Genomic DNA, 11,236 nt, shown 5'->3' on the forward strand with positions numbered 1-11,236 from the left:
ACGGTTTTCATGTCATTTCAAACTATTTTTAGCCCTATGATCCTTTGACCGGATCGGTTGGAGATGGCCTAAGCTCTCTTCATATCTCACCGCACAATCATAATGCCGTATCATCACCATCTAAGCAATTTGTGAAGAAGAGTTTAGGAAGGTACCTTGCTATGGATTTCTAGTTCTATCTTTCATTTATTTTTTATTTTTATGTGTAACAAAGTACTCTTTTTAAAGGTTTATGATGAAGCAATGGCATGAATCTTTGCAAAATACTTTGTTAATTGTTATTTGATTCTATTTGTGCATATGCTCAAATCTAAGCCTTCTCCAACATGTAAAGGGTTTTATTTACTTTTCAAGAATTTTGAAAGTGAAGAATATTGATGAATTTTATAATGTATTTTAGGTACAAATTATGTCTATCCCGCTGAGATTTTGAAGGAATTCACTCAATAATTCACATGATGGGGTTTAAGTAAATATGAGGGTTGATCCTTGGCTACTCTGTTTTATAATTTTCATCATCACCTACATAGGTTGTGTACAAATTACTGGTATTAAATAAGTATAAATCAATGCAAATCTAGGGAAAGAAACAAATAAGGAAGTGTGGAGGTCAAAATGGAATAGGATTCTCTTCCCTTCTATTTGAACGGTTACGGTTAAACCACGTCAACGTCTTGTGTTAATTTTTTTTAATAGCCAAAAGAAGGCAAAAAGCAATATGTGAGAGGAAGGGAGGGAAGGGGATGAGAATAGGAGGGGAGAGAATCATACTTTGGTCAAAGGTGGGATGGGGAAGTCATTTTTATGAGATTTTTCAGTGTTTTGGATTGGGATGAGTTCGAAAAATCAAAAACTCAAAAAAAAAAATCGAACCGAGGCCTAAAAAACCAAACCGAATTAAGACAAACCAAACTAAACCAAATCTAATTGTTTTGATTTCGAGTTTAGGGGTATGGAAACCGAACCAAACCCGCATGATTTGGTTTTCGATGATTAAAGAGACTCTCCACTCAGTGATAGCTTCGAAACCTGTTGGTGTCGCTATGCTCTGACCACCTAGCGGATTCTATCCCCCAAGAATAATGTGATCGTATTAAGTTTGCTAGTTGTAGCTATTGACTGATGAATTATGAATGTGATCACCAACATCGTAAAATGTAATCGCATTTGTTGATAAGTTGGTGTCAAAAGTCTGGTGTGGTGTTATTCACATTTTCTTTATGTTGCAATAAGCAAGAGTTATGTCAGTTGACTAAAGCAATGTGTTACTTTTGCACTTGAGTTTGATCTTGTTCCCTATTGATTAGAACAATTTACAATATCATGTTATCAAAAATTTATTTAAGCAAGGGCGTATTTGAAAGTACCTGTATAGAATAGAACTTAAAAAAAGTTCGTGAAAGTCAATTATTTGAGACGAAAGCAGATGAAATTTTATCGCAATGGTGAAAAACAATAATGCCTATGCATCATGATGCGGGTTGGATCCCCACATCTTTTCCCTAACAACTCACTATTTAATAGGGTAATAGTAGGGAGACCAACTTTTTAAACCAAATAACATGGTTATTGATGCTTGGATTATTAGTTGTTGATTAACATGTTTATTTCCTATTTCTGACATATAATTTGAATAACAAATTTTGTCTAAAAAATTTGCCTATCTTGCATTAAGAAAAATACTTTTTTCTACTTGTATTAAGCAATGTATTGGACCAGATTCTGGTAACACGGAAAAAATCTCTTGCTCCATATTTTTTTATTCTTTACAAATAAAAAAAAAAAAAAATATATATATATATATATATATATATATATATATATATATATATAAAGAAAGAGTTTGACCATGCACCGGAAGACCCAAAAGCAATTCGAAGCTAAAAGCCCGGTCAAGTTAGGCCATTTCCAACCAATCCAGCCAGAGGGCTCGTGGGCCCCACCAAGCCACAATTGTAGAATTAGGCCAACCGGCTGGCCTAAACCAGCCAACCAGCCAGCCCAGGCCGGTCCAAAAATTTGAAGCCCAACGGTTACTAGACGTCATCCTGATGCCAGCTAGCTGTTGGATTTGAATTTTTTTTTTTTTTTTTTTTTGTTTTTTACAAAATTTAAAATTCTAATTTTTTTTTCCTATAACTACCCAATCCATTAAACAACATTAAACAATATTAAACTTAAACAATGTTAAAAAAAAAAACATTTAACAACGTAAAACTTAAATGTCTACTCCATGCTTCTTTTGGCCCAAAGATGTGCAATAAGATCCTGTTGTAGGTACTTGTTTGTGGCACGCAAACGTATCATCCTATTGCGCCTCATATATTCGTTTAACGAGATATTACCAATTATTGGATCAAAAAGCAAATTAGGCCCATCATATATTTTTGCACAAGCCCTCCTTGACCTATTTGGATCATCTTGGTTGTCATCAGTTTCTCCATCAATATAGCCATCGCACTGATCATCCAAAATCATGTTGTGTAATACGATGCATGACATCATGATGGAGTTCAATTTACTTCGACTCCACCCTCTTACTTGTTCCTTGATGATCTTCCACCGTGCTTGTAGAATTCCAAAAGCTCTATCAACATCTTTCTGGTATGCTTCTTGGTGTAAGATAAACCACATTTGGGCGTCATCCACAGGGTTTGGAATTGCTTGGACAAGTGTCGCTTACTTTGGATAGATGTCATTTGCCAAGTAATACCCCATATGTACTGACGGTCGTTGATGTAGTAGTCAAGTTGAGGTGATTTACCATCTGTCAGGTTATTGAAGAAGGTGAACGGCCAAGAACTGTAATGTCATTTTGAGATCCAGGGACTCCAAAGAAAGCATGCCAGATCTATGTGTCAAACGAGGCAATCGCCTTTAACACAATAGTTGGCTTTCTCGACCTTCCACTAAAGCCTCATTGCCATCTGGTGGGACAATTCTTCCATTGTCAATGCATGCAATCTAATGACCATATCATGCCCGGAAAGGCACGATCTTCAGCTTTACGAATGAGCCGATCCAGATCTTCTTGATTTGATTCACGGAGGTATTCCTCTTTGTAAAGGTGAACAATTGTGTCATATGTATCAAGGCATGTAGACTCAATCATGCCATATGTATCATTCATCGCATTAGCTGGGGAGGCATAGGCCAATTAAAAGTGCAACAGTAACCTTCTAATGAAGTGAGAAACCAAGGCGGCCTGCTCTGTCCAACTTCTGTCGAAAGTATGGATTAACATGCTGGACATGATGCCTCATCTGGAATTGACGTTTGAAATCCTCTTCTTTGTACACCAAGTTAGGGTTGAAGTAGTTGTTCATCAGATTGTCATGTGACATATGTTTATTTTGTGGTTTGTAAGAACGACCAGCAACAGAGCCACCCCATTGAGGTTGTTCCTCAGTTGGCTCACACGCCATGACCCTAGCCATGGCTGCTATATATGATGTGTTGCACCATGCTTCATCTTCTTCATCAGACTCCTCATCTTCTCGTCTCATCTGCACCCATTTTTCTTCCAATTCAGAATTGGATGAGGGACCCCAGTTGGAATCCGAAGAGGATCCAAAGTTGGAATTCATTGCAAACTTGAATTGAAAGAGATTGAATTAAAAGAGATTGAATTGAAAGAGATATTGGAGAGGGCAAAGTTGAAGGTGTATGAATTATAGCCTAATATCCACCTTATTTATGGACATTGGAAGCTGAAGATAAGAAATGCCACGTAGATAAAAATCCGATCTAAAATTCCTACAACCAATTACATCTTGACACGTGGCACTTGAAATCTGAGACCTAAAATTATTGAGATTCCATATCGACAAGAAATCTGCAAAGTTACTCACTTATCGACACTTGTCACTCGAAATCCTATCCAAAAAATTATTGAGATTATGTCTCGAAAAATTATTGAGGTAGTTTAATTTAAGTAACCATATTAATTCAATTAAAATAATAAATTATGTTTGGCCTATGACCCTTTGGGCCTCTCGGTTGGAGATGGTTTTTTGTCACAGGACTATGTTTGGCCTATAACCCTTTGGCCTCTCGGGTGGAGATTATAAGAAATATGGCCTGACACTGTTTATTAAAATATTAATTTCTTGAAGGGCTATAGAGCTAAAATGAGCCTTATAACCCTCATTTGGTTAGAGATGGCCTTAGAAAAACATTTTTTCCAGTCGTCTCGTCTCCTTCCTTCTATGAAGTAGGCTCCAGAGTTCGAGTTCCTCCATTGCTTCCAATTCCTCTTCTTTTAAGGTTCAAATGTCTCTTTTTCTCTCTCTCCAATTAGGTTAATGAGTTCATATTATCTTTACTCTTCCTCCAAAAGTTTGTATTTTGCGCTCGTATCAAGCCATTAAATTGTTCTCCTCCTTAATTTTTCCAGTTATGTTGGCTCACTTAAGCATCATGCTAATAAAGCTTTTGATTTTTATGCAATATTATTACATGATTTTACCGAATGTATGTTTGTAAGCCAATATGCATTATTGGGTTCTGCAAATTTTCATGGTTATTTATGTTTCCATTGTCGAACTATAGTCGGTAAAGTAAAGGCATTCTGTAATTATGGTTGAGGTATTTGTTTTCGTTGTATTTTATTTGTATTGATTGGGTATGGTTGAGGTATTTGGTTCAGCATTGTTATTTCCCTTCTCTTGTTATTATTATTATTATTTTTTTAAATTTGATTTTGTTGTTCCACAACCGTTTTACGACTATTGTTCTATTGTGGGAATAGATTGTATAATGTTGAATCCTAGTACCTAAGAAAATTTGGAAAACTCTTGGTTACAGTTGTTACAGTATACTGTTTCAGAAATACTATTACTTTATGTTTAAGACAGTTGCATTCAATTACATTGTGATTTTTTTACAAAAATGATATGATAATTACACTAAACTCATCCAAACTATGGGGAATGGGAATTGAATTTGGGTGTTGAGAGTCAAGCACACTGCTCTAGCCAACTTGGCTAAACCCATGCCTACCAATTACATTGTGTTTGGTTTGTCTTTTAATAGTAGTACTTATTAACATAGTCACTGAACATTTGATTTTGTTGAGGAACTTGATATTTACTACAGAACAGTTACTATTAGTTATAATGTTAGTTTGGTAGTTGTAGTTACTGCTTATTTTCCATTTCTGGTCATACTTACTGTTCATCTACGGTTTTCCTTTTTGCATGTAGCAGAATGGAGACTGCTAGAATAGCAAGGTGTAGTTATCGTGCAATTACTGCTGTCTTTGCTTTGTTTGAACACAGTAAATATGCAGATGTCTGTAAAGATATATGTTTAAGGTTTAAGAAACTGACAGTAGGGAGTTTTGAGCTAACATATTCTTTTCCCAAGCATCTTACTTGCTTGCTGCAATCGGATATGGATGTGCATTTGATGCTTATGTGTTTATCGATGTTGAAAAGTAGTTTTATTGATATTTCGATCAAGGATCTTATAAGTTCAAATAATGAGGATGGAAATCATGCAACGTCTAATCATCCGCCTCAAAGTCGTGTTATTTCTAATTATGCATCTTTTGATCAGGCACCTTATAGCCGTGCAGTTTCTAATCATGCAACACCATATCATCTAGCTTCTGATTATGCATCATCTAATCATGTAACGCTTGGAGCACCTTACCATGCAACACATGTAGCTCCTACTCGTGGATTATCTGGTGATGCAACATCTAATCGGGCAACTTCTAATAATACAACGTCAAGTGATGCAACATCTAATCATATAGCTTCTCACCATGCATCGTTTATTGATGATGTAATATATAACCATGATGCGTCCAACGATGAAGTATCTAATCATGTAGCGTTTGGTGATGTGATATCTAATCATGCAACGTGTGATGATGTAATATCTAATCATTTAGCATCTTCATCATGCATGTTAGATAGCATCTCCAAATTCCAAGAAAGCGATACACACGTCTCAGGGTTAGAAGGAATACATTGTTCATGTAGGCCAGAAGTTTGAAAGGGGTGCAACTGAAATTCGTACGAAGTTATGTATGTATGCCTTTGCGATGGGATTTCGTTTTGCTTATGCAAAGAATGATAAGCATCGTGTTGTTACTGAATGTTTTAAAAAGATTTCAAATGGATGTCATTGGCATGTTTTTGCTTCGGTTTGTCGGTTGAATGGTTTTTTCTACATAAAGACTCTAACTAATGTTCACACTTGCACGGGTGTTAACTGTGAGAAGCAAAGTAAGATGATGAGTGTAAGGATCGTATCTTCTGTTTTGGTGGATCAAATCCAGGAGAAACGGTCTATTAAGCCAGTAGATACTGTCAAGGATTTTAAGCAGAATTATGGTCTTAATATCCTTTACCATACTGCATGGTGTGGCTAAGAGTGAAGTTCATAGTGATGAATCCTCATCTTATAGTCGATTGGTTGGTGATAGTAATGGTTTAATGTCAACTAATCCAGGGTCGCATTGTGTCTTGGATTGTGATCCCAAGACTTCTCGCTTTCAGAGATTGTTTATTTGTTATGGTGCTTACATTGATGGTTTTCAGTGGTGCAGGCCGTTGTTGTTCATAGATGTAACTGTTCTAGAAAGTAAGCATGTGGGTCAACTAATTGGTGCCATTGGGAAGAATGGAAATCAAGGTATAAGTTTAATGTGATTGTTGATATGTATCTATGAGGTGAAGAAATGCACTCTTAGAATACTCATCATCCATTCTGTATTTATGTTATTGGTTGGCAGGATCATTCCCTTTTGCGTTCGCTATAGTGAACTCAGAAAATGAAGAAAACTGGAGCTGGTTCTTTGAAAATTTAGCTAAAATTTTGACCCCGCAAGGTAGGACAATTACATTTGTATCTGATCAGAACAAAGGTCTTGTAGAAGCTATTTCAAACATCTTTCCAACATCCCATCATGCATTTTGCTTGCAAATTTTGAAACAGAACCTTTTATCTAAATTTCCAACTACTTATGGTAAATTTTTCCAGGATCGAATTGTTGATCTTTTTTCGAAATGCGCTCATGCTTCTACTAAAGCTGCTTTTGAGGTTAATTTGAGAAATTTGAAACATAAGGGTGGTGCACCTGTTATGACCTTTCTTGAAGATCTTCCTAAGGAGAAGTGGTGATGTGCCTACTTTAAGGGTAATCAGTATGGTGAAACGTGCAACAATGTTTCTGAAACATTTAATTCTTGGATTTTTGAGCTATGTCATATGGTTGATGGCCTCAGGATTAAACTCATGAGAATGATGGCTGAGTTGAGTCTTGAAGCAGAGAAATGGTCTTCCGTTCTAAGCCCTTAGATAGAGAAAACCTTGAACGAAATATTGATGCTTGGTATGAATTGGAATGTCAGTCGTTCTACTGCTTCTGTTTATGAGGTGCATGCTGATTATTCTATTATGGTTGATCTGCATAATCGTTTGTGTTCTTGTCATGAGTGGCAAATTAAGGGCTTTCCTTGTGTTTATGCACTTGTTGCTCTACAAAAACATTCTGATAGCATTTATGAATATATTGATGACCACTTCAAGTCGAGCTATTTTAGAAGTTCGTATGGGTTTCGTATTTCTTCTGTACTTGACAATAAGAATGTGATGGATGGGGGTTCAAAAGATGTTATCATGCTTCCACCCGCTAAGAAGAGACGAGGTAGACCAAGGACTAAAATGCCAAAATCTGTTGTTGAAGTTTAAAAGGTTAGTAAATTTGGTCGATATGGTGCCGCTGGAGTCTATAATAATAAGTGTATGACAAATATTTTTGTTCATGTTCTTATGTTTTTATTGAGGAAACTGTCGCACTATAACTTTCTTTACAAGTTGTCAATCAAATAACAAGATATTGTGTACGTAATCAAAAGGTAGGACAAAAACGAAACCACAATAATAAAAGAACTTTACGTGATATGATGCAGTATCATACATAAACAATATATCAAACTATACTGTGCATATTTGTCTTACGACTTGATCTTTTTTTTTCTGGAACGAAAGTAGGGTAAATTGGTTTGGTTGCTGCATGAAGATGGTAGCTTTTGGACAACACAGGATGACTTGGGTTTACTGAAATCGTGTAAATTTTAAAAATAAACCAAAAGACTTTTTTTTTTTTTTTTTTTTTTTTAACAATAACCAATGTAGAAACAGAAAAGTAAAGAACTCTCCAAGCTCTCTCTTCTTCCAACCCTCAACAATATTCGTCAGTGTCTGATATTTTGTTTGTACATCGGGTCAGTGTTCTATAAGGAGAATTAGATGATGAGTGAGGTATGTTGGGTGCATCTTGCTTTACGCCATTGTGGTTCTACTTTATTACTAAGAATTGTTGTTGATTTCTTTTCCTGATAATCCTAAACAGTCTGGAATAGGAGGCACTAAAAAGATAAATTGTTTGATCGATCTGTTAATCACGTTTTTAATAAGTTGATAAGCTACTTAATATGTATATTTGTAAAGGAGAATGCTCAAAGTCATGAAGCCTGATTTCTTGCTTTCTTGTATTCCAGGTGGGATAAATTTTCTAAATGTGACCGGAAAAAAACGAAAACAAATGAATGTGGTTGGACTTCAGCTTGGAAGCCTTGGAGTTTTCGTCTTGTTGGATGGATGATGGGCGAATTGTATTTTTCGTTGGTCTTGTAATAAATTAGATGTATTAGGGGTCGATTTGCATCAACTGGTAGACATGGCAAGCCATCCTTGTTCAAGATCATGACAAACGAAGATGGGGATCTAACGACCCAAGCAAAATCACTCATCTTCGCTCTTTGATGCAATGCAACAAAATTTGCCGCTTTATTAGCTGCCCGATGAATGCCATTTCAAGCTTGAAAGAACTTCTGTAGCTTGACAATACGAGTTAGAATGATTTCTTTTGAATCTGATTCCACAACTATGTTTGAGAAACCTATATCTTGGGCAAGAAGTCACCCTTCCAACGCTGCTAGAGCCTCCGCTACACAGATATTTACAGCCTTGATTTCCGAGATTTGGCCTTTATTTTTTTTTCTTCCAATGTTACATCTCGGAAGTTGACATGCTCTACTACAAATATTTTTTTTACAAGATAAAACATAATTAAAGCAAGAAAACACGAATACAACAGGTTCCAATATGGTCCATATCAAAGGATGCTCTAGCAAACAAAGGGATACATAACTCCCAAAAATGATTATGCTGGACAAGAAGACCCTGTCGAGCAAAAACATCTGCCACAAAGTTTGCCTCTCTATAAATGTGCTTCCACCAGATTTTGGTAAAGTTCGAAGCCAACCATCGAATATCTTCAATTAAAGAATGAGATTCCAGGGTATCTCGCAATAGCCTTAGGCCGCTGAATGAGACGAGGAGTCACCCTCCACCATGATTTTCTTAAAACCCCTTTGCATTGCATGAATCAGACCCTCTTTGAAACCTCTCGCCTCATCTCCATTAATGGTGGTCCTATCAAGATTAAAAGCTCCAGCACCCATCATATGGCTATATTCATTCCTAACAACAAAACTTGCACCTGCTTTTTGCAGCCAAGTTGTAGTTTTAATTGAAATTCTCCATTAAAGGAGGCTCCCCACATTAATCTAGGGAACTTTAATGAAAAGCTCCCGGTACTGTTCACTTTAACGAAAAACCACATTTTTACACTAAAAAGTCAATCCTAGTACTATTCACTTTACCCTTTATTTTGTCCTTATCGTTAAAACTCAAAGTTTTCAAATCTTTTTCATTAGTTTTCATATTAATCTATCCATCGTCGGTCAATAAGGAATAGTCACATCACATATTTTTTTCACTATGTCCGCACTTAAAACTGTACGAGGATCTTCTTCGGATCCTATTTGCGAGGATTCTGGATATTTTCATATTGTGTCTGTTTATCGTACCTTGTGCGATTATAAATCATTTTAATTTTTTTTATTTAAAATTAAACATAAACAGCATTTGACGAAAACTAACTGCACAATGTGAGGATTCCGGATTCCTCACAAAGAGGATCCTCATTCCTTAAAACTTGGATCACCTGCGACTATTTGAATGTAAGTCGTTGATCTCAAAAGGAGCCATTGGACTAACTTAGTTAGCCAACAAGTGGCCGACATCAACTTAATTAGCCGACAAGGTGGCTGACATAACCCACGTGGGTTAGGTCACAAGCTTGCAAGCTGATGCGCGTTGGGCGAGTTAGAGCGTCCAATTTGCACGGGTGATGTCCAATTGCTGGTTCACATAAGTGGGCCAGCCCATTAACCCAAATCTATTTTTCGGCCAGAATTTGCCTAATTTTTGAATTTTAACCCATAACTTCATTTTAGACTAAAGGTTAGAGTGTTTTAGGAGGGGAATAGAAGGCAAATTTTGAAATCTACTTCAAGAGTTAGAGTTGGTCTCAGATAAAGAATCTTTATTTAAAGTGAGAAGCTTTCTCAAGTTTCAAAATTTAGTGGAGGAGATTACTCCTTATCAAAAGATAAGGTTAAAAAAAATTTACTTTATATATTTAATGTTTGTAATAAAAGAAAATATAAATATTTAAATAAAAACATATTTGTTTCTACAACAAATAACTTATCTTCATTGTATAAATTTTAATCTACATGTTAAGGTCATTTTTACGAAAAATTATTTAGATTGGAGATCCTTTAGTAATCCAAATGTAACTAAATCAATAATGTAGATACAAGTAACATATTCACAAAGAACTGTTAATTTATTTGATACATTTTGATAATTAAACAATCTCTGGTTTACATGATTTTTGGTAATAATGATCTTTAAGTGGAAATTAAAATATTGAACGGTTATTTCTAAAAAATAATAAAAAATAATGTGTTATTTTATTGTTAGAAGGATAGTGTAGTTTTAGTGGATCAGATAGTTAATTTAAATTTAATATTAATGTTGCCAATTAGTACTACTAGACTTGGCATTTGTGTTGTGTTTTTCGTGTTCGTTTTTGTGTCGTTTTTGTGTCATACCCGATATCTTAACGAGTCGTGTCGTGTAACACCCGTTAAAGTAAACTAGTAATATGACCCAACCCAAAATCGACCCGTTAATATTATCAGGTAATATAACTTGACATGTTACCCGTTACAGAAAATATATTTTAATTCAATAAATAATGAAAATGAAAAACATAATTTGACAAAAATAAAAAATAAAAAATAAACATAATACTTGTGACATTCCACATCGCCCAGGGGAGTGATCCTTATATGGATATTCTCAT

At 35.5% G+C, this 11,236-nt stretch overlaps 1 pseudogene; it reads left to right on the forward strand.

Annotated features, from left to right (window-relative positions):
* Positions 1–5,208: 5,208 nt before the first annotated feature.
* On the forward strand, positions 5,209–7,704 carry LOC148691325 (protein FAR1-RELATED SEQUENCE 6-like; annotated as a pseudogene).
* The last annotated feature ends 3,532 nt before the right edge of the window (positions 7,705–11,236 follow it).

Source organism: Pyrus communis, chromosome 14 (genome assembly GCF_041283825.1).
Source record: "Pyrus communis isolate YQ-2024b chromosome 14, ASM4128382v1, whole genome shotgun sequence".
Lineage (NCBI taxonomy): Eukaryota > Viridiplantae > Streptophyta > Magnoliopsida > Rosales > Rosaceae > Pyrus > Pyrus communis.